This window comes from Mus musculus, chromosome 15 (genome assembly GCF_000001635.26).
Source record: "Mus musculus strain C57BL/6J chromosome 15, GRCm38.p6 C57BL/6J".
In the NCBI taxonomy this organism is placed as follows: Eukaryota; Metazoa; Chordata; class Mammalia; order Rodentia; family Muridae; genus Mus; species Mus musculus.
Window position 1 is genome coordinate 23,047,717 of NC_000081.6, and position 23,306 is coordinate 23,071,022.

A 23,306-nucleotide genomic window follows, 5' to 3' on the forward strand; every position below is an offset into this window, starting at 1 on the left:
GAATCTATTAGGAAGCTCTTCAATCAGCAAGGGAGGGTTACTGTTCTCATGGATAAATTAAATACACTCCAAAACCAGCTTCCAAGAGTAAATTCAGTCTTCTCTTCTCTTTAGTGGTCCAGATCCAGAAAGCCCTTATCAAACCCAGCACCATGATCTTGGACTTGCCACTGTCCAGAACAGTGAGAAAAGAAATCTCTGTTCTGTGAAGATTTCCCATTCTTATGTGTACTGTCAGAGCAGCACAGAACAAATGCAGAAAGATCACAGTCAGCTATTGGATGGGTCACACGGCCCCCAATGGAGGAGCTAGAGAAATTACCCAAGGAGCTAAAGGGAACTGCAACCCTATATGTGGAACAACAATATGAACTAACCAGTACCCGGGAGCTCTTGTCTCTAGCTGCATATGTATCAAAAGATGGCCTAGTCTGCCATCACTGCAAAGAGAGGCCCATTGGACTTGCAAACTTTATTTGCCCCAGTACAGGGGAACGCCAGGGCCAAAAAGGGGGAGTGGGTGGGTAGGGGATTGGGGGGATGGGTATGGGGGATCTATGGGATAGCATTGAAAATGTAAACGAGGAAAATACCTAATAAAAAAAAAGAAGGTATTGCTTTGAATGACATATTCATTGCTTTAATTTAAAAAAGAAAACACTTAAATGCCTTAGTACAGTTTTTATTTAATTAGCTATATCGGTGATATTTTAAATTAAATATAAATGGTTTTATTACACAGAAATGGATATGTTTATTGTAGGTTGGCCTGGAAATCATAGAAATCTGACTGCCTCTGCCTCCTTCCTGCTGGCATTAAAAGCTTTTGCCATCATCGTGACACAAAGGGATAGTTTTGAGACATAGTTGCACTTTCTTGAATTCCTGCTCCTCAAATTGTTAATTCTATATTCTCAGCCTCTCCAGTGATAGGATGACAAACATGTGGCATCATGCATAGCTCTGGAAAGTTTCTTGGTGTCAAATAAAACACAGAGGTCCACAAGAAAAAGCTGTAATTACCTGTGTATGTAGGTGTATATATATGTGTTTACATAATGTAAGATATGTCTTCTAATATACCTAGAGTGATATTTCTTGATTTTTGCAGTTTGTATATGACTAGGGTATGCCATGAAATTTATCTCAGTTAGTCCTAACTTTTTGAAGATTTTAATTCAACGATGAGCATAATGGAAACATCTGCATCAGTTATGAAAACTTTCCTCCTATAATACTCTGATTAAGATGGTGGCCATTTAACTTCCCAGTTCTACTATGATATGATCTATGCCTGGACATTGTCAAACCAGAGAAACCATTAAGAACTGAGATGAAAATCTGCAGTTTCAGCAGCAAGGTGGGAAAAATGACTGTAGTAAAAGTGATATTTATGCAAATGCACAAGGTTGCTAGACTTATTAAGGTTACAAAAATATTCAATGAAATGCATAGCAAATAAATAGATTCTTTCATAAAGTATTAGATACACATAAACACCAATCCCACCATCAAACATCATAGGGCATCATAGTTATAGTCCCACTCATTTTAAAATCTTTTTTTCTTGTTTTGGGATTGTGTGTGTCTGTCTTTGTGTGTATGTATGACTCTGTGATGGCCATATGTATATGGAAGCAAGTTCAACAAGTGTCCTTGTCGCTTACTATTCCTTATATTTTGAGACAGAACCTCTCAATGACCCTGAAACTGGTTGATTCAGCTAGGCTTTTACTGCTTTTTTCTGTGTCAAGATTTCAGACAAACAGCCATTTAAGTGATGCTATTTCTAAAATTGAGTATTATTAAATGAATCACAGCAATGCTTCTAACAATAAATATTATGAGCTGTTTGAATGTGACTATATGGAAGATCAGTGTGCTAGGAGACTATTGAACTCTGTCATTATATTCTGTTATAGAAAAGGAAGAATATGCCCATTAACTAGAGGACATAAGCAGTGGGTGATGTGGAGTGAAGTTAGTAAGTGTGACATGGTCACAAGTGTCTTCAAAGACAAACCATGGAGTCAGAAAGAGGCCATGTAAGGACAGGTGGATGAGCTGTTTCTAATTTGGAGGATGGAAAAAGAGGGCCAATCACCAGTCACCTAGCAGGAGTACAAACGTTAAAAGGAAAACAAAAAACAAAAAACAACACCCCCAAACTAAACCCAGAAGGAATTGTAGCTCAGATCTGTGCAGTGGCACAGATACACTGACATTGATGTGAGCTACATTATACATCAGGTCAACAATTAAAAAATAACCATGTGTTGATCTGAACGGTAAGTTTCCTTTTTCATGTAGCAACAGGAAAATATTACTGGGATCTATATTACCTTTCAGCTATATTAAAGAATACATCCCATAAATATAATGAGAATAACAGAATCTGTAATGAATTTGCCAGTGACCTACACTTGTATTATTGTGGCAGAATAAATTGATGATAAAGCACTATACTAACATAAAGAACATTGGCACCTTGAAAGATGGCAGCCTTCTCAAGTAAAATAAAACTTAATTTTCATCAAGGAAAGGAAATAATTTATTCTGCCTAATGTAAATTTACTTGTTGAATATTTATATTGTTAAAGCAGCAGTGCTGTGCAATAGCAAATTCCAGCAGTGACAGAGAAAGCAAATAGGAAAATGTCAATATTCTCTAAGCTGATTTTAGGTGATCTTGCAAGGAATAGGAATAAATATGAAACTGAGTCTGGGTGGACATATCAAAGTGCTCATTCAAAAGCTGAAACACAAATCACAGAAGCTGTACAAATGATTCAAGACTTTGGGTAGTAACTTCTGCCACATGCACTAACTGTGGAAGCACGTGGCAGTAACGATTATACCAGCCTCTGTCAGTCTTCACATGCCCTTGATAGTGTTTCCATCTCTACCATACCAGAACTAGCCATTAATTTTTTGTATTACTTATTTTTCTGATCTAGTGTTTCATCTTATTAGTTCCTTGTTTGACAAATGTTGTAACAGACTAAATAATATCACTGTTGTATGGTTTTTCTGGACTAATATACAGAAATGTTTGCCCAGAGAGACCAATGTAGGATTTTTATTCAAGTTGAGCAAAGGAGTTTATTTGGGATTACTTGCAGAAAAACAGGTGATGTGTTAAGCTGATATGTTTCAAATGTCCAACACAGAACAAACAAGTATGCTCCAAAAATTAGCCTAACCTTTTAAAAATTATGTACTTACCTAAAATATCTACATATTGCTCCTTTTTTCTCTTTCTAGAATTTGCGATAAAATATTATATATCACATCAAAATTTATATTATATATTTGTGTTTATATAAGATATATTCATACAGGTGCACATTGACAGATATAATTGCGAAAGTCCCATTCAACTTTAATTCAATAAAAATAAGTGGGTTTGTTTGTTTCAGTCCTACAGAATGTGGCTTTTTGTAATATCAATTAAATGACTGATGCCACCAAAACAATATATCATTCTGGTGCTTTAATTTTCCCTCAATTCATTTTATGATTTCTTTTGTCTCTGTGCCAACATCTTCTCAAACTAGTGCCTCTGGATTTATACACATTTATTTCTATGACTTTCTTGCTTACTGTGTATTATAGTAGTTTCTTGACAGTGTGACTCTTGTCTCTGGCACTCATCATTCTCACAAGCTTTCTGATCTCCCTAATCTCTGTGAATATCATAAACTTTCTTCCTGCTGACCTATGCTATCTTATAAGACTCTGGGAAAATATATCTGACTGACATAGGCAACTGATCCTTTGAACTTGATCAATAGAAAATGATGTCTCCACTTTCTAAATCTTGCAGATAATTATCATCAGTTAAAGTTGCTTAAAATCACGATTATCGCTTATGAGAGCTTGATTAATGAGTTATCATGTGAAATACCACAAAATAACATCTTAGTATGTCCATGTCTTCAGTGACAGAGGCAAAAGCTGACAATCAGAGAACATGAGAATGACGTAAGATAATACGTACTCTTCCTTATTTTTACTGTGGTTGAATAGATGGTGAAAATCTTGGGAAAATTTATGTTTCTAAAATTTTTATGCTAGCTAAAAATTTTATGCTACCTAAAAAGTTTTACATTTCTAAAAACTTTATGCTATCTAAAATCTTCTTTTCAGTAAGTGGTCATTTAAATTTATGCTATGAAATCATTTGCTTCAATATTTTTAGCAGAAATTATGAAAGTTCCATCAAGACCAATTAACTTTGAGCCACTGAGTGCTCACACAAGGAGCCAAAAAAGAGGCAGTTTGAAACTAGAAGACTCAGCTATCTGTGGATATCCATGGTGTGCCAAGGCAGAGACATAACCAGCTTTTAGATCATCTAAGCTCAGTGGCTTCAAAGGCAGCCCTTGAGATCCTGACTAGATATGGGCATCAGGCATAGCTGTTTCTCAGAGGAAGCATTGCAGGCAGATGTCATGTGCATGCAGAAAGGTATTTTTAACACTTACATTTAGTATTACCACCGTGGAAGTGCTGACTCTTAGGAGTGGAAAATTGTGGCTTTCAGACAGAAGCAAACTAGGACACCCTGTCAGCATCCTGGCAATGATGCCCATTTTTTTCATTGTAGGAAATGCCAAACATTTATAGTAAAAAAGACACACATTAGCTCAATGAAAAGGCTGCATCGCCCCAATCAATAAACTTTGTCAGAGTAGGGAATTCTTTGATGATAGGCTTTATGTACTAAGTGATTACCAGTCTTGAGAAAATATTCTTTGCAAAAATTTGACTTTCTAAAATACTTAAATAAGAATGGCTTCAAATAATGTTGTTTCTAATTGATATCGATCCTTCTGCTCTGCTGAGTGTTCAATCCAAAATCTGACACTGTGGAAAATACAAACAGATGCTTGTCCGGAAGCATGGCCATCTGACATACTCCACAAACTGATTTGCATCAATAAATGATCATCTTTTCCCACCAAAATCCATTCTTACTGAATTCATGAAAAGTGAGATGCTGAGAAAATAGTACTGTATGAAACATTAAAATAATACTTGTTGACAAAAGAGAGATTAATATCTTACAAGGTTTTTCCGTTCCATTGTGGTGATTCAATATACTGACAACAATTGAGATGAATAATTATGTTTGTAGTTATACATTTGATACATAGACCACTCAGATTTAAATGTATCTATCTATCCAATTTTATACTTACATATTATAGTTGATCATTTATTGTGTGCTTGAAGAAACAGTCAGCCGTGTAAATTCCCAGTGTTTTTTTGAAATGAAAGCCATGAGTTTGAAAGAGAGCAAGGAGGTGTGTTTGGGGGAGTTTGTAGGGATGAGATAGAAGGTAGAAATGTGATAATCCCCCCAAAAGGAGAATTAAATAAATTTAAAAAATCAGTATAAAACTGTTGGAGAATGGACCTGGACGGGGATAACAACTGGATTGTAAAAAGAAAATTAAATAATAATAATAATAATGATAATAATAATAACAAGAGAAATTTAAAGAAAAAAAGAGAACCCCTTGTTATAGGAAGTTTTGCTTCTGGGATGACTGTTCTTCAGATCTTCAAGGAGTTCGTCTCATTCCAATTTTCATCTTTTCTTCCCACCACAGCAACTATTCCCACCAACCTGTCCTAAGCTATGAGGAAAGTACTGTGAGGCCCTCTACCATCAATGCTTTAATTATGGCTAGCTGGCCCTCGGACAGGTCTTTTTGTATGCAACATCTCTGCCGTGTCTGGAAATCACCGTATTGTGGCAGTATTCAAGAACCTCTGTCTGGCATTTAAAACCTTTCTTCTCCCTCTTAAAGCATTCTTTAATGACCTGTGGTAGGACGAAGGTGATATTAGATGTTCTGTTTGTTTTTGAATGTTCCACAGACACTGAATCGTTACACGTTAAAATATTTAGTCTATATTAGTCTTCATCTACTGCAAAGGAAGGTTATTTGAGGAAGGTTGTAAGTTGCACTAATCAATAACTATAAGGATAAGTATTTAGAGAGCAGTTTATTCCTCAGTCCCTTAAGATAATACTAGTAGAAGATTCTCTGCTGGGGCCTACCATATACCTAGGCCATGGACTTTTCCCCCAGTTAACAGTAACAGTCATGAATACAAGCTAGTGTTCTATGCCTTAATTCAAACGAGAAAGCAGTCAGTTGCTCCCACATCCCAAGGATGCCAGTATAGCATCAATGGATACTTGCCAATCTGCCATTGGTTTCATGGAGTTTAAAAGCTTTCAATCCATATTTCCCCAAGCACTGTCCATAATACCATTTGGCAGTAAGAAAACTAGCCAATAGGCATAAACCTTGCCAGTCAGATCCAGTTGAATTTCTTCATATTCTAAGACTCAAATATGTGGTGTCTGTAAAAACTGGATGCTACTGTCACATTCTGAAGGATAAGCAAGAGCAATGACAATAGCCCTTGTAGAATTGGTGGACTAAGGAAGGTAATAGACACGTTACACTGTGCTTTTTATTTGTTAGCCTATGGTGTCTGAAATAAGCATTACTTCATTGTATACAGTAACTCCATTAATTAGGAAGCTTATCAATTATTAAATTACACCATGGCTACTTCTCAGTTTTTTTCTAAGGATAAATATACATCCTTATATTTTCTCTTTTGTGCACTGAGAAAATATTTCTTGAACCGGCAGGATATTTGGTAGAAGTGGGAAATTTAGAATAACTACCCACTCGTTTTGATGGCTATCAAATATTTACATATTCATAGACAAGTTATTTCATCTTATCAGCAACATATACTTAAAATAGATGAAAATGATGGAAAGTTTTTTTTTTATTTTCAAGCATAAAACTCCATTTAAAATGAAGAAAAATAGTCACAGAGTAAAACCAACCCAATCGCAGTTTGTCTATTCTAGAGAATGGATTTAGTTGTATTTAGATTTTAATACACATTACCAAGAGCAGTATTATTCCAGGTTTTATGGAATGCTAAGGCAATATTTAATATTTCACTTCTGAACTTTTTCTAAATCTATAACTTCCGTCATTAAAATATTTTGTAGATAGAAATCATGTGTGCTAACAACTTCTAGTTTAGGAAATACAGTCTTTCCTAGTTAGTTTGCAACACTTCAGTAGTATTTATTCTCATATTCGCATATTTCCATTATTATATGAAAACATTTTAAGAATCATTTTTTACTATATTATGTTTTACAAGATTATAAACTTCTGAAACTGTTATGGCAAATAGGTATTGCTGCTTTACTGTATATATTGTAAAGACAATATATATTTTAAGTAATTACTTTGCTATGAGAACACCTTTTCACAACAGTTTGAAATTTGGTGTAACACATAATCAAATAGGTTTCAATTTGGGGCAATGTGTGTTTCTTTTACTGTGTTTCATTTTAAAATAAAATACTCTGAAACAAGTTAAAAAAGGCTCATTGGAAATAATAATAAAATGAATTATATTATTTAATTATTATTTGTTATATGATAGTTTGTAAATAGCTCTAGGATTTAATAATGTTCAGCTTGCCAGTGGAAAGAAGAGTTTATATGAAATATCTAAGAGTTACAAGTCACTTCCAATGGTCAGTTTTTCTATTAGATTTTTTTTTTCTGAAACCTCTACATTTTATTATTCAGTAGCATAGATATTACTTCTGATTGATAGGAAAAATTTTCCAATACATCATTACTTATGCTGTAGGTATAACATGAAGGAATTTCTTGACTATAAAATTACACAGGTAATAACATTAAAGTATAATTAACATTTAAAAAATTTTATCCAGCTTCATACTTCTTTAATCTCCTGTCAGGTTTCCATAATTTTAGTTATTAAAGATAAGAAGCTGTCTAGTATCTGTGAAATTATGGTGTATTCATTTTGGAGCAAAGGCATTATTGGGCATATTATTAACTGAATTGAATAAATAACCTCCACTGAGCCACTGTGCAGAATTACAGATACAAATCATTTAAGGATTAGTAAACTCCAAATTTCTCTGATATACCAAATTTCTAAAACTGATTTGTCTACGGTCGTTTTATATTATCTAAAATAAAAATTCCTTCTAATAAATAATTTACTTATTAATTTGTACAGAAAGTTTAAAGTCACACCATAGAGGCCTAGAGGGCTCAGTGTTTAAGAGCACTTGCTGCTCTAAGAGAAGAGCTGAGTTTGAGGCTCATCACTCTTGCCAATCAGCTCAAAACTCTTCTGTATCTCCAGCTTCAGAAAGAATCCAACCCTCTGCCCTCCTCAGGCAGTGACATTCACCTGTGCAAAACTGCACACACACATACATAAAATAAAATAAAATAAAATAAAATAAAATAATAAAAATAAACATTCAAAATCACAAAATACAGTTAATTCACTCCTTTTTCTGAAAACACGGTTGTTTTTTTATGAAGTACAGCATGCCACCTGATGAGACTTTACGCCTGGCGTGGTGGCGCACACCTTTGATCCCAGCACTCGGGAGGCAGAGGCAGGTGGATTTCTGAGTTCGAGGCCAGCCTGGTCTACAAAGTGAGTTCCAGGACAGCCAGAGCTATACAGAGAAACCCTGCCTCAAAAAGAAAGAGAAAGAGAGGAAGAGAGAGAGAGAGAGGAAGAGAGAGAGAGGGGGGGGAGGGAGGGAGGGAGAGAGAAAGAGAGAGAGAGAGAGAGAGAGAGAGAGAGAGAGAGAGAGAGAGAGAGAGAGAGAGAGAGACTTTACTTCGTGTTTCTGTGCTAGTGCACATACACATTTCATCAATCATGGCTGCATCTATTGAACATAGACAGCTGTCTACTGACAAGAAGAGACAATGCCTCAAGGTAGTTTTACCTCTCTCCAATACACCCTCTTTCTCACAGCACACGACATCCTAACACTCCTCTCCATCTGCCTTTACACATACTCCCTTAACTTTAATCTCATTGAAAAAAATTGTGCTGACGGGACAACGGAATTGGTTAAATCTCGTATAGTTTTCGGTTCACCAACTAGCAGAGACAAAAATATCAGTGAAGCCAAGGTATAATTCACTGTGGCTGATTCATCCGAGGCTACCACCTCTGACGTGTGGACTGTGGCATGAAGTTTATGTGAGGCACTGTTTTATGACTGGAGAAAAAGTTGATGAACCAAAATGCATTTAAATCATGAGAAAGGAGGCCAGGTGTCCAATTCCTTCGGGTTCACAAGCCAGAAATTCAAACATCTTTGAGGACTGTCTAACAGGACTGAAATTTTAACACATATAGATTCTATATTATATCTCAGCTAGAACCTACAAAATAGTGTTCAAACCATGGGTCAGATCCAGCGTTTGCCTGAATTCTCTCAAAATACATCATCTTGGTTCTTTTATGAACCAACAACATTTCCACTCAATTAGTATTTTTTCTCATTTGTTTGAAAGTCCCAGTGGATTAGTAAAGCTTGCATTATCATAATATAGTACGAAACGCTATATAGCATCACCAGGTAAGTTTTCATTTACTTTGCATATGGTACAATAGATCTTTTATGATTATAGTGGGTTTAGAAAACACATAAAGCATATAATGAAGCTATGAAAACCTCTCAATACCAATACAATCCCTATAAACACTGGGGAATAATACTGTAAATACATATAGTAAATTTATTGACATCATTTTGCATTTTAGAAAAATGTCTGTTTTAATTTCATTTGTTCCACATATAAGGTGCATCAATGAATATTCTAATTCTCTTAGATATATTAAACAGAAAGCAATTTGATATCTTTGTCCTTATAGCATGCATATGTTTGTGAGGTATATTTATTGAGTGAAATTATTTCCTCCTTTGTCTTCCTGTGTGTGTGTGTGTGTGTGTGTGTGTGTGTGTGCATGTTTATGTAGTCTGTCTCTGTGTGTGTGTGTGTGTGTGTGTGTGTGTGTGTGCCTGTGTATGTCTAAATCAAAAATAAATTCAGTGCTTTAAGTTAGCCATTCACCTTATTTTCTGAGGCTGTGTATCTTGCTAATCCTAAACATCATTAGTGCAGCTCAATTGCTCTCTAGCAACCCCAGAGAGCCTATAATCTCACCTTCCCTGGTGTTGAGATTACAAAGAGAACCTATTAAATCTTACCCCGTATGTAGGTTTCAGGAATCCAAATTCATCTTCTAATGCTTTCTGGGAAAGCATTTGAGTGAATGAGTCATTTCCCAATCTTATATTTCTTGAAGGTTCTCAAGTGCTTTTATCAATATGATTGTATGCCGCTTTTTAATGTCACTGCCATTGTCAACTTTGCTTTACTCAATTCTGCTGACGTATTTTTTAAATATCTTATTAGTTTGCTACATTTTACAGAATTAGACAGAGCAAATGTATGATGTATGTTGTTCTAATGTTTTGCAGAAGTGGTTTCATATTATTCTTTACATTTATTTTTCATATGCTGTCTTCAGGACTGCCCTGTCTTTAATGCACATGGGCAACTCTTCAACTGAGATAAAAGGATATGAAGATATTTTCCTGTTCTCTTGATGTTAGTTCTGATCTATTTTCCATGTACCCATGCAAATAAAAGATACATTTCCTAGCTTTGAAAGCATGTTGTTTCAGGTATTGCCTTTGTGTTTCACACCACTAATATCACCTTCCTGCAGCACAATAGTGTTGGCTTTTGAAGTGAAAAGTTGAATAGGAAATGTACATAAAAGAGTATAAAATAGATTTATATATATACACACTTGTTGAGAATATATATATATATTCTCAACAAGTGTTGTATATAGATACAACATGAGAAAATATGTATGTGTGTATATGTGTGTGTGTGTTCTCAATAAATAATTTAAGTTTTAATGTGCTCCTGATGACCCATGCTTATTAAGAGTGGAGACTGTGGTGTAGCTGTCCTGTTCATAGATGAGTACACAACATGTACTTTCTGCAGGCTCACCTGTCGTGACTCACTATCTACTGCATGAGGAAGGTTCTCTAATGATGTTTGAGAGAGGCATTTTCTATGGATAAGGAAATTAGAACTCAATGGATAGTTTATTACTGTGGCTGTTTAGTAGCAAAATAGTATTGAACTTAGTTGAATAGAAGAGTATAGTTGTCTATGATCTACACAACTATAGAATTTGGGGCGATGTTAACAGTGTAGCACACAAGTTCAATCTTGTAGACTAAGCAACAATCCAATTAGAAAGTGTCTGTTTATCCCATATTATCTCTGCTACAATTATGCTGTTTGTCTGGAATTAACATTCTGGCAAACATCCTATAAACTGTCCTCTGATCTCTTCCTGCACTAATTCTTCCTGTTTCATTATACTCTTTTAAACCTTCATAACATCTGTTTTCTATTCCCTTAGTGTGAAGTCTACCTCAAGGATCCTTTACTATGTCATTACTATTTCTTGACCTCTCCAAGTACTCCAACTTAAAGACACATATGTAAACACTCAAAGCTAGTGTGAACACATGAGAAAGAACACACAACATTTGGATTTACATGTCTGGGATTTCTGACTTCGAAGAATGATTATACCCATCTCCAGGAATGTGCTTGACAACCCATAATTTCATTAAAGCTCAAAAACTTTTCATATGTATCTATACTAAATTGTCATTATACTTCTATCAATTGATGAACAACTGGGCTACTTTTATTTCCATGGCATCGCTTTTAGTGTGACAATGGACATAGGCAAGTGAACATATATGACAGCAAATAGACTTCTCTGGGAATCTGCCATTTATCGTGTTCTCTTTCGTGTTCTTTAGGCTTTGTTCAGCTGGATGTGTATCTATTTTCCTAGGCTTTCAAAATATTCTCCTACTGTACTAGTGAAAGTATTATTCATACCTTGGTTATTGTAGTTTTCTATGTACATACTTCAAATATTAGGTATATCTTTGTTGTTCAAATTATCTCACACATTTTATTCATACTAATGTGTGTGCCTGCTGTACATTAATTTGTCATTGAAATTTATTGAATTATCCAATTCCTCTACCTTTTCTTCTTGCTTTGACACTGTTTTCGACATAATACATTCTTTTTTAATTTTATTTTATTTTCTTGTTCTTGTCTCATAAAATAAATCTCAGGTTCAGCCCCCCTCCTTCTCCTTCTCCCAATCTCCAGACCCCATACTTTCCTTGCCCTCACATCCACATGATACATTTGAACGAAGAAGCTTTCTTCTTCACTGAAATTTCTAACTTAAATAATGAGGCTATCATTCACACTATTTGGTTCAGTTTGAGTTATCTTTATCAAATCAGACTCTGTCTATCTTAATTTTAGATTTAGACAACAGAATTTCTATTGAGACAATAGAAATCATTCTGCTGATTGCATCATGAAGGAATCTTCTTGCTTTCACTGTAGCAATTGCAGCTGATTGGATTAACAGATTTGGGAAGAATATTTCATAACACACATATGCCTTTACTCTGATTTCAACTGAAGGTATATTTACATACAAATTCTTTATTATGAAAAGTAAAGGTTCCTTTTGGCTACAGCTATGAAACCTGAACACTTGGTATGGTGACAGTGAGGAGAAAGACACACATTATTAAATCAATTGTGATACATGAAATATCAGCATCACAAATCAAAGAATACATTTTCTAAGGTTACTTGAAAAATAGGGTCATTAAGTAGTAATATATTTAAACTCAGTTGGATCAAACTTATATGCATGCACATAACTGTCTTTAAAATAGTACCCATTTTATCCTATGTTTAAAAATTGTCATTACTAAAAGAAAAAATAGCATTACATGGGATACAAAGCTAAACATAGAATTCTCAAGAATGGAATGAGAAACAGATAAAGCTGTCCAAGGTTTTGGCTTAGTTTCTGGCAGCTCTGAGGGGTCCAAGGAAGTTGACACTGTTATTCTTCCTAAGGGGTTCCGATACCCTTTAGTTCCTTCCATCCTTCCTCTAACTCTTCCATATTGGTCCAAACCTCAATCCAATGGTTGGCTGAAAGTATCTGCATTTGTTTCAGTCAGTTGCTGGTAGAGCCTCTTAGAGGACAGCCATGCCAGGCTCCTGTCTGCATGCATAATATGGGCTCAGTAGTTGTTTCAGATTATTACCTGCCCATGGGATGGATCTCAAGTTGAGCTGGTCACTGGGCAGTCTTTCTTTCAGTCTCTACTTCATTTTGTGCCTGTATTTCCTTTAGATAGAAATAATTGTGGGTTAAAAATTTTGAAGATGGTGCCCTCTGACTTAACTAGGATGCATCTCTACTTACTGGTTCCATCTTCCCACTGTTGGGCATTTCTGCTAGTGTCATTCCCATTGAGTCTCTGTAACACCTCATTTCCCAGGTCGCTGGGACTTTATAGAGATTTCCCCTGCCTCCTAACCCCCACTGCTGCTTATTTCAATTCATTCTCCTGGCCCTCTGGGCATTCCTCTTGTCTCTTCCAATACTTTATCCTGCCCCTCCCTTCCCCTTCCCTCTTTTCTTCCCCACCCAGTTTCCTTCCTCTCTATGACTCCCATGATTGTTTAATTCCCCTTATAAGTAGGTTTGAAGCATCCACACTTGGCCCTTCCTTTTTATTAAGTTTCCTATGTTCTGTAAGTTGTATCATGTGTATTCTGAACTTTTTGGATAATATCCACTTATCAGTTAGTACATACCACCCATGTCCTTTTGAGTCTGTTTTACCTTACTCCAGATGATATTTTCTTGGTCCATCCATTTGCCTGCAAAATTCATGATGTCCTCATTTTTAATGGCTGAATAGTATTCAGCTGTGTAAAAGAACCACATTTCCTGTATTCATTCTTCCATTGAGGGACATATGGGTTGTTTCCAAGTTCTGGGTATTACAAATAAGGCTGCTATGAACATAGTGGAGCACTTGTCCTTCTGGTATGGTGAAACATGTTTTGTGTATATTCCCAGGAGTGGTACAGCCACATTTTCAGGTAGAGCTATTTCCAAATTTCCGAGGAACTGCCAGATTGATTTCACTTTGCAATCTAGCCCTGGGCCCGTGTGTAGCAGAGGACTGCGGTGTATGGCCTCATTTGGAGAGAAGTTGCTTAATCCTGTGGAAACTTGATGCCTCCGGGAAGAAACTTGCTTATGAAGGTGAGGCAGGGTTGTTGGGCAGCTGGGGGAGTGCCCTCTCAGAGACTTGTGGAGGGATGGGGTGAAGAACTCAAAGAAGGAGGGGGGCAGAGAAGTGGTACAACTTTTTTTTTGTTTTGTTTTGTTTTATTTATTTATTTATTTATTTATTTATTTATTTATTTATTTTATTGGGTATTTATTTCATTTACATTTCCAATGCTAGCCCAAAAGTCTTCCACATGCTCCCCCCCACTCTCCCCCCCCACTCCCACTTCTTGGCCCTGTCGTTCCCCTGTACAGAGGCATATAAAGTTTGCACGACCAATGGGCCTCTCTTTCCACTGATGGCTGACTAGGCCATCTTCTGATTCATATGCAGCTAGAGAATAGAGTAATTTAGTAATCAAAGAAATGTTCATCAGAAAATTCAAATCAAAATGATTATGAGATTTCATCTTACACCCAATAGAATGGATAAAATCAAAAAAACTCAATTGACCACTCGTGCTGCCAAGGGTGCAGAGCATGTTGAACAATCCTCCATCACTAATGGGAGTGGAAAAAATTTACCCACTCTGTAAATCAATTTGGTGATTTCTCAGAAAACTGGAGACAATTCTACTTCAAATCCTAGCTATACTACTCCTGGGCATATATCCAAAAGAGGTTCTACCACACCATAATGATATTTGCTCGATTATGTTCATAGGAACTTCATTCATAATAGCCAGCAAGTGGAAACAACCAGATGTCCCTCAATCAAAGAATGCATAAAGAAAATGTGCTTCATTTATTCAATGGAATACTATTCAGCTATTAAAAACAAGGACATCACTCATTTTGCAAGCAAATGGATCAAAGTAGAAAGTACCCTCCTAAGAGAGGTAACCTAGACACAAAAGCATACACATTGTATGTATTCACTGATAACTGAATAGTAGCCATAAAGTAGAGGATAACCACATTAAAATCCACAGACCCAAAGAAGTCATATAACAAGGAAGGCCCATGGGAGAATTCTTGAATCTTACTCAGAAGGGGAAACAAAATATATATTGCAGGCAGAGAGAAGGAGGGAGGGACCTGCCTGGGAAAGGGGATGGGCAGGAGAATGGGGAACCTGACTGGGTGGGGACAGGTATATGGAGAGCTGTGGAGAACAGAAATTATCAGGGGCTTCCAGGTTGGCATCTTTAAGGCATATCAGAGACCTGGCACCTGGAGGAGGAGGAGGAGGAGGGGGAGGAGGAGGAGGAGGAGGAGGAGGAGGAGGAGGAGGAGGAGGACCCAGAGAGTCTATGCTGGTGACACTTGTTGAGACTATTTTCAATGGGGGATATGGATCTTGAAGTGGTAACCTCCTGTAGCAAGGTAAGACTCCTAGTGGAGGGCTAAGGGTATCAAACTACCCATAATACATTTGACCTAAAATCTGTCCTGCCTACAAGATATGCAGGGATAGACGGAGCAGAGCCTGAGTAAATGGCCAACCAATGACTGGCCCAGGTTGAGACCCATGCCATGGGCAAGAAATAATCTTTGCCACTATTATTGATTCATTGCTATACTTGTAGACAACAGCCTAGCTAACTCTCCTCTGAGAGGTTCATCCATCACTCAATGTAAGGAGATTCAGAAACTCACTGCCAAACTGGTGATGGAGCTCAGGGAGTCTTGTTGAAGAGTTGTTGGAAGAACTGAGGTACCTGGAGGAGATACAGATTCTAGAAGAAGACGAAGAAAGTCAAATAACCCAAACCTTTGGGAGCTTCCATAGACTCAACCACCAAGCAAAGTGTGATTTGGAAATAAGCCCACCACACATATGTTTTGATGTGCAGCTTGGTCTTCATGTGCGTTTCCAAACATCTGGAGTGGGAGTCTATGACTCTGTGGCTCTCCTGTGTATCCTATTCCCCTAACTGTGCTGCCTTGTCTCATCTCAGTGGGAAAGAATGTGTCTAGTCCTGTAATGTTGTGCAGTGTGAGGAAAGGGGATAGAAGACTGTGTGAGGACATTACCAGAAGGAAGTGGGATGCAATTGGGATTTAAAGTCAGTAAATAAACTAGTTTATGAAAAAAAAACCATTTCTTAAATTAAAAAATGCAAAGTAATAAAATGTTCACAAATTTACTCATAATATGCAAATCATATTTGTCTACCAGCATGTATTAACAATACCCATACAGAACAGGTAAAATTCTAAAATATTTCACAGGAAAACATTCTTTTCATATTGTGTTTTTTCTCCCACTTATTAGATTCATTTTGGTTTTTTTCTACCTTTGACTCTTGAAATGTTTTTCACATTTTACTCTTTTCATTCATTTTATTCATACCTATTCTTGACCCATCCATACATTAAAAAAGTCATAATTTAAAAAAACAAAAACCAAAGTAAAACAAAAGCAAAGACTGGCATTATTGGCATAATTAAAGAAAAATAGAAATTTTGGTAGTTTGGAAGAAAGTTTGATACTGATGACACACTGCAGAATTTTTACAACATTCTTTGTTTTAATTTTAATTATTTTATTTATTTATATTCCAGTCATTTCCTGACACTATTGCCTGATAGGAACAGTTCTGGGTCAGAAAGTATGATTGTGGATTATTAACCTCCCAAAGTTCCTCATCCCATTACTCTTCCTCCTTGCTTCTGAGAGGGTGCTCCACCCTAACAGGCCTTCCTTTTCCTGGGGCCGCAAGTCTCTCCTCCCTGTGAGGCCAGACCAGGCAGAGCTCTGATATATATCATATATATACCATATATATATATATGTGAATATATATATGCCAGGGTTCTCTGAAGGGGAAATGTATGTTCCTGGTTGGTAGTTCAGTCTCTGAGAGCTCCCTGGGTTCTGGGTTAGTTGAGACTGTCGGTCTTCCTATGGGGTCTCTCTCCCCTTGAGCTTCTTCAGTCTTTCCCCTACCTCAACTATAGGATCCCTGACTTAAATTCAATGGTTGGATGTAAGTATCTGCGTCTGTCTCATTTAGCTGCTGATAGTGCCTCTCAGAAGACAGCTCCTGTCTGTAAGCATCAGTAATAGAGTCAGGCCTCAGTGCCCTCCCTTCACACCCCCCCCCCATGCAATGAATCGAAAGTTGGGCCAGTCAGTGGACCACCTTTCCTTCAGTCTCTTCTCCATTTTTTTTTCTTGTTGTTCTTTTAGAGAGGAATTGTCCTGGGTCAGAAATTTTGGCAGTGGGTTACTAACCCAGTGCTTCCACTTGATGCTCTGTCTATCTACTGGAGATGGACACTTTGAGTTCCCTCTTACCAGTCTTGGGCATTTTGGCTAAGGGCACACCTATTGAGTCTGTAGAGTCTCTGGTTCTTTCTCCAGGGACCCTTCTATTTCCCTCCACCTGAGGCTGCTTATTTCCAAATTATTCTCCTGCTTCTCCTCATGGTCATTGTCCATGACCTCAGGGAATATGACTGAGTGAATACCTGTCTCAAAAGGGTAAACATTCATCTAAAAATGTAACAAAATACAAGACAACATAGCCAAGATTATGCGTGGTCATGTCTCATTTGTTGCTTATAATTATCCAAAATTACAAAAACTCATTGAGTATACACCAGAATTTTGTGTTTCAAATACAACATTCAACAACATGGTGTTTATAGTTTCACATCGGTAGGCTTTTAGTTAGAATGGAATGTGGACTGCTTTGAAAGGTTGGATATACATTTATAATTATATTTTATATCTATTCATCCAGATATTAGCATCTTGTGCAAAAAAGCCTTGTTTTATACTTGGCATTACGACCTGGTAGTCTGACTACCAGACAAAGGTCTGCATTGGGACCTTTGTCAGAGGGACATGAATCTTGCCAGGGGCATGTTATATGTCCCTAGTATTTCATTTTCAGTGTAATGACAATCATATGTGAAATGCTATTAAGGCACTTCTTTATATACCTGGTACATTTTCAAATGAAGCACATTTGTCATTAAATATCACAGAGATTTATAACCTCAACAAAGAGGATAAATATTGATGGAGAGCCAAGAATCTGATGCAACTTTATCCCCAGACTATTCCTGGGTGTTAATCCTTGTGAGAGATTTTCACACTTCAATTCTTCTCGTTTTCAGTTGTCATACATAATTCATGTAAGAATTGCAAGAGCAGAAATCTATGAAGTAAGTACCTCAGTAAAATCTCAAACAAGACAGAAACAATCTGACTTATTTATAAATTTATATCTTCATTACAATTATCTATTTATAGATTCATCATCTCTTTTAATTAGCATATTTGTCTGCTCAATAGGTGCTGGAGATATTTTGGGAGAAAAATAAAATCTGTCCCACAGTTTGGTAGTAACATGAAATTTCTATTTAACGTTTCCCTATAATGCAACTGAATATCTTTGAGCCACTTCACTGGCCATTTAAAAATGATATCATGATATCAGCATGAGTGATGAATATACATATTTAATTTAAGAAGCCACAAACAAAAAGATGCACAGAATTATTTCATATTAGTACGGAAAATTCAAACTACTTAGATAGATTTAATAAATCATTTCATTTTTCATACAAGAACATGTGGCTAAAATGGAAAATTTGTATGGTAGTTATCTGAATATGTGGGAATAGACTTTCATATTATATTACATTTATGTGTCTTGCATATATATGTGTGTGTGTATAAGCATTTTATAATACAATTACATTATAAAAAAAGGATAAAAAATAAAACAGTCATTGAGTCTGGTTTATATTGGAGAGTTGGGAAGAGTTGAGGAAAAGGAAGAGATAATCAAAGTAAATTTTAAGAAAAATTGTAAGCAAAATTATATTTCCATAATATATTTTCACCTTTTTCTAAGATCTAAGTATTTCTGTATATAGAAGCATGACATAGCCAAAGTAGTTCTATTTAAACATAGGTTTTAAATGTTGTTTATCAAAATACATTGATTTTTTTGTCTTAGACTTTTATTTATGTGATAAAAAAATCATATTCAAAGGCAACTTGGGCAATAGAGGATTAGTTTGCTTACAGGTCTACACCACAAACCATCACTGAGAGAAAGCAGGGGAGTGAGGCTGTCCAAAGGGACCTGGGCTTCCCCACAATAATCATTAATTATGCAAATAGCCAACAGGATTGGCTAAAGCACAAATATTTCTTTTTCTCAGTTTCTCAGTTGAGATCGATTCACCCCAAACTCACAAGCTTGTGTCTAGTTGGCATAAAGAACCAGAACAACTAGAACAAACACATTTGGCCTGGGCTACTGATGATTAAGAACCATTGTAATCTGCTCATGTAGATCAAGAATTAGATTATTTTTGTTGTTGTTATTGTTGTTGTTGATGTTGTTGCTTTGGTTGATTTTTTTTTCAGATAGGGTCTTGCTTTGCAAGTCCTGGATGCCCTTTTATAGTTCTGGCACTTACTTTGTAGATTTGCCTGTCCTTGAACTCAAAAAGATGTCTGCCTTTGCCTCCTGAGAACTGACATTAACGGCATGTGGCATCATGTCTGGCTTGTGGTTAGCTTTGGCTAGCTTTATTAATGCTCAAAGATGCTAGGACCAGAGCAAATTACCATAACAAATACATAATCAACAATTTTCCTAGCTTTCATAGTGAGCTACAGTAACAACTGGCCTAGGAATTAGAATGTAATTATTGTGTTTTTATTTGAATGACTCTTTCCTTACAACCAGTAATAACTATCAGAAAAGAATTAACGCACACCACCATAATCAGCATACTTAGGATTTTCTAAAGATTATTCATTGTTACTATCTACTATAGTCTGCCAAAATAGTATGAGCCAATAGACTAAACAGAACTTCAACATAGTAATTGAGCAATGTTCCCGTCTTTCTTTGGCTACTAATCTAATACTGTCTATGTCTCTAACATATTCAGTACTGTGAATAGACTTCATGGACTTGCCTTATATTTGTCTATGTTTTCATTCTAAGTAACTGAGAGCAATCCAGGAATTTATCATTAACATAGGTGTTCTAATAGTCTAGAATATAGCTGAGATTTATATTATTTCATTGTGGCTTTTGAGGCAGGTATGTTCCTTTCTGCCTTGGAAGTCAACAATGAGTCTTCTCAGCCTTCAAATTCTCTCATGTTTCCTTAGAAGATGGAAAGAGGAGAAGGGTCCTTGGCACATGGAAGGTATCGATGGAGAAAAGGACAAATGGGCATATTTTTAAATCAAAATCATAACTAATATCTTTTAGAATGACACAAGAAATTTCTAACAATATAGACAACATGTGTTTTTTCAATAACTAATGTTTCTTTGTCAAAGGAGTGAAATGGATCAACTGGATGAATTAACAAACACACTGAGACAATAGCAATTTTATAGACTTAAGTGTTTTATTTTAGAGCTTCTATGAATCATGGGAAGAGCCATTTAATTATACACATCGCCAATGTCAACTCTTTACTTATCTGCCTCAGATACTACACCAAATTCCTTCCATGTTGGCAAATATGCATGGAGTTTGACTATCTGTAGAATCTTGTGAGATAACCGTTTGGACTTTACTATGTAGTAGGCAAAAACTCTGACCCATAAATAATATCATGAAGAATAGCTTCATAAGATGCTCTTATGAAATTCTTTTATCCTTAGCTATGGGGATGTCTGTTTTGTTTGTTTGTTTGTTTGTTTGGTTGGTTGGTTGGTTGGTTGGTTTGGTATTTTGTTTTGTTTTGTTTTTAACTATAACAGGTTATGTGTTATGCTAATGAATTAAGTGTACTATTCAGAAAGTCAAGTTTTGCAGAAAAATAAGTGTGTTTTGTGCATCTTGAGTGTTTTAGAGTCAAGAATAGTATGACAAATAAAAGTGTCCATTAATCAGGAGTTCTGAAATGTAGGACCTGAGGAGGGAAAGTTGCGTGAATATATCTTTGCCTCTCTTGTAACTTGTAATTGCTGCATGATAATCAAGGCAGCTGTAAAGGAAAGTAAGAGATTCTTCAAATTTACTTTCTTTTCATGCTTCTCTGCTTGTGGATTTTCAAATCAGTGAGTTGAAAATTAGTGTGTTGCTTTCTTATTTGCAATGTAACAGATTTGATAATTTTCAAATGTCTTCAGATTACTAAATATTTATAACCATCTGGCTACCTCTGAATGGTGATAAGACAAAGCGAAATAGAGCAATCATAATAAACAGCTGGACAACCCCCAACATCTACACAGATGAAAAACTGAGGCTCTTAAGATAAGAATCTGCAGTGTTTTGCAAAGTGTCTAGATTTTTAAAAAGTAAATGATATTTTCATTTCCAAAATAGATGAAAGTATTGCTTTCAGGATTATATTCACTATAAAATAAGATATTATGTTCACTCCAGCTAAATCACAAAAGCCCACTAAAGAAACAAGCAAAAAAAAAAAAAAAAAAAAAAAAAAAAAAAAAGAAAGAAAGAAAGAAAGAAAAAGAAAAAGAAAAAAAAAAAAGACAGACATCTCCCAACATTGTCTAAATTCTGAGAATAGTGTTGAATATGCTCATTTAGAGTTATTAGTGTTAATGACTCATATATCCATAAAAGTAAAAGATTATGTATTAGAGAGTATATGACAATGTAAGCTCATGGATTAATAAACCTTTCAGTTACATGCTTTCTAAATATGATGTATAAGTAAAAAAAATATAATTACACAGACATGAAAGCTATCATTTTAATTTATCTTTGCAGAATTTAAGAAAATGGAAATGAGGTTTCATTGCATCATGACATACTGGGTGTCACATACTTGCAGACCTTTCTAGTGTGTCCCACTGAGCTACGACTTTATCCTTTCTCACATCTGCTCAAGGGTACTTCAGAAAACTGATGAGAGCAGATGCTGCGAAGGAAGCAAATATATCCTCATTTTTACAAAACACACTAAACACACTTCAACAGCAACAGGACGACATCTGAGGTTGTCCGCCAACTTTCGCACTTGTACTACTGCACCCTCACTCCTACCCATATCTATACTCGTGGAGAATATGAAATAATTTTTGGATTTCTTTTTTATTAGATGAGGACTTTCTTAATTTTTTTTAACTTTTTCCAATTTTTATTAGGTATTTTCTTCATTTACATTTCAAATGCTAACCCAAAAGTCCCCTATACCCTCCTCCTGCCCTGCTCCCCTACCCACCCACTCCCACTTCTTGGCCCTGGTGTTTCCCCTGTACTGGGGCATATAAAGTTTGCAAGACCAAGGGACCTTTCTTCCCAATGATGGCTGACTAGGCCATTTTCTGCTACATATGCAGCTAGAGACACGAGCTCTGGGGGTACTGGTTAGTTCCTATTGTTGTTCCACCTATAGGGTTGCAGACCCCTTCAGCTCCTTGGTTACTTTCTCTAGCTCCTCCATTAAGGGCCCTGTGTTCCATCCAATAGCTGACTGTGAGCATCCACTTTTTTTTTTTTTATTATTATATGTAAGTACACTGTAGCTGTCTTCCGACACTCCAGAAGAGAGAGTCAGATCTCATTACAGGTGGTTGTGAGCCACCATGTGGTTGCTGGGATTTGAACTCCAGACCTTCGGAAGAGCAGTCGGGTGCTCTTACCCACTGAGCCATCTCACCAGCCCGAGCATCCACTTCTGTGTTTGCCAGGCACTGGCCTAGCCTCACAAGAGACAGCTATATCATAATCTAATATTGAAAATAATGGAACTCGTGAATTTAATTACACAAAGCAAAATATATTGTCTAAAATGTATATGGAATATTCATAGATTACTTATGTGTCTAAAATGTTTTAAAATGATGAATTACTGTGCTTATATTCATTTTTATAAACCAGAGATATATTATTCAAACCTAAACTTAAATATGCAACATTCAACTGATAAAGAAAGAACTCTAGGATTAGAAGTCTAACAGATACACTACTGAGATCTTTAAAACTAAAGGGCAAAAGCTTAGATTTTTAAACATAATTAGCCGTCTTGGTTTTGCCGGAATTCATCATTACTTGACTGCTGAGTACAATTGTATTATAAATTCTGGGATGTAATTTTGAAATATTTTATTCATTTTTGTGTTCCTGATAGTTATTGCTCAAAAGAGTCATTGGATTTTACTATGATAGAGTGAGGCTAATATATATGTGTCTGTGTGTGTATTCCTAAATTCATAAATATAGCCTGCTCAGTCTTTATATATTCCTTGTACT

The 23,306-nt window shown here is 36.0% G+C and overlaps 1 protein-coding gene across 8 annotated transcripts in view; it reads left to right on the forward strand.

Annotated features, from left to right (window-relative positions):
• The window catches only part of Cdh18 (cadherin 18), a 928,594-nt gene that overhangs the window by 498,819 nt on the left and 406,469 nt on the right, over positions 1 to 23,306 (forward strand). Inside the window, exon 1 of one of the 8 annotated variants that reach the window (XM_030248607.1) lies at positions 13,844 to 14,118. The exons of the other annotated variants lie outside the window; for them this stretch is intronic. The gene's annotated coding sequence lies outside the window, so the exon portion shown is untranslated. Of the gene's footprint in view, positions 1 to 13,843; positions 14,119 to 23,306 lie in introns of those variants that run through there. 8 annotated transcript variants of the gene reach the window in all.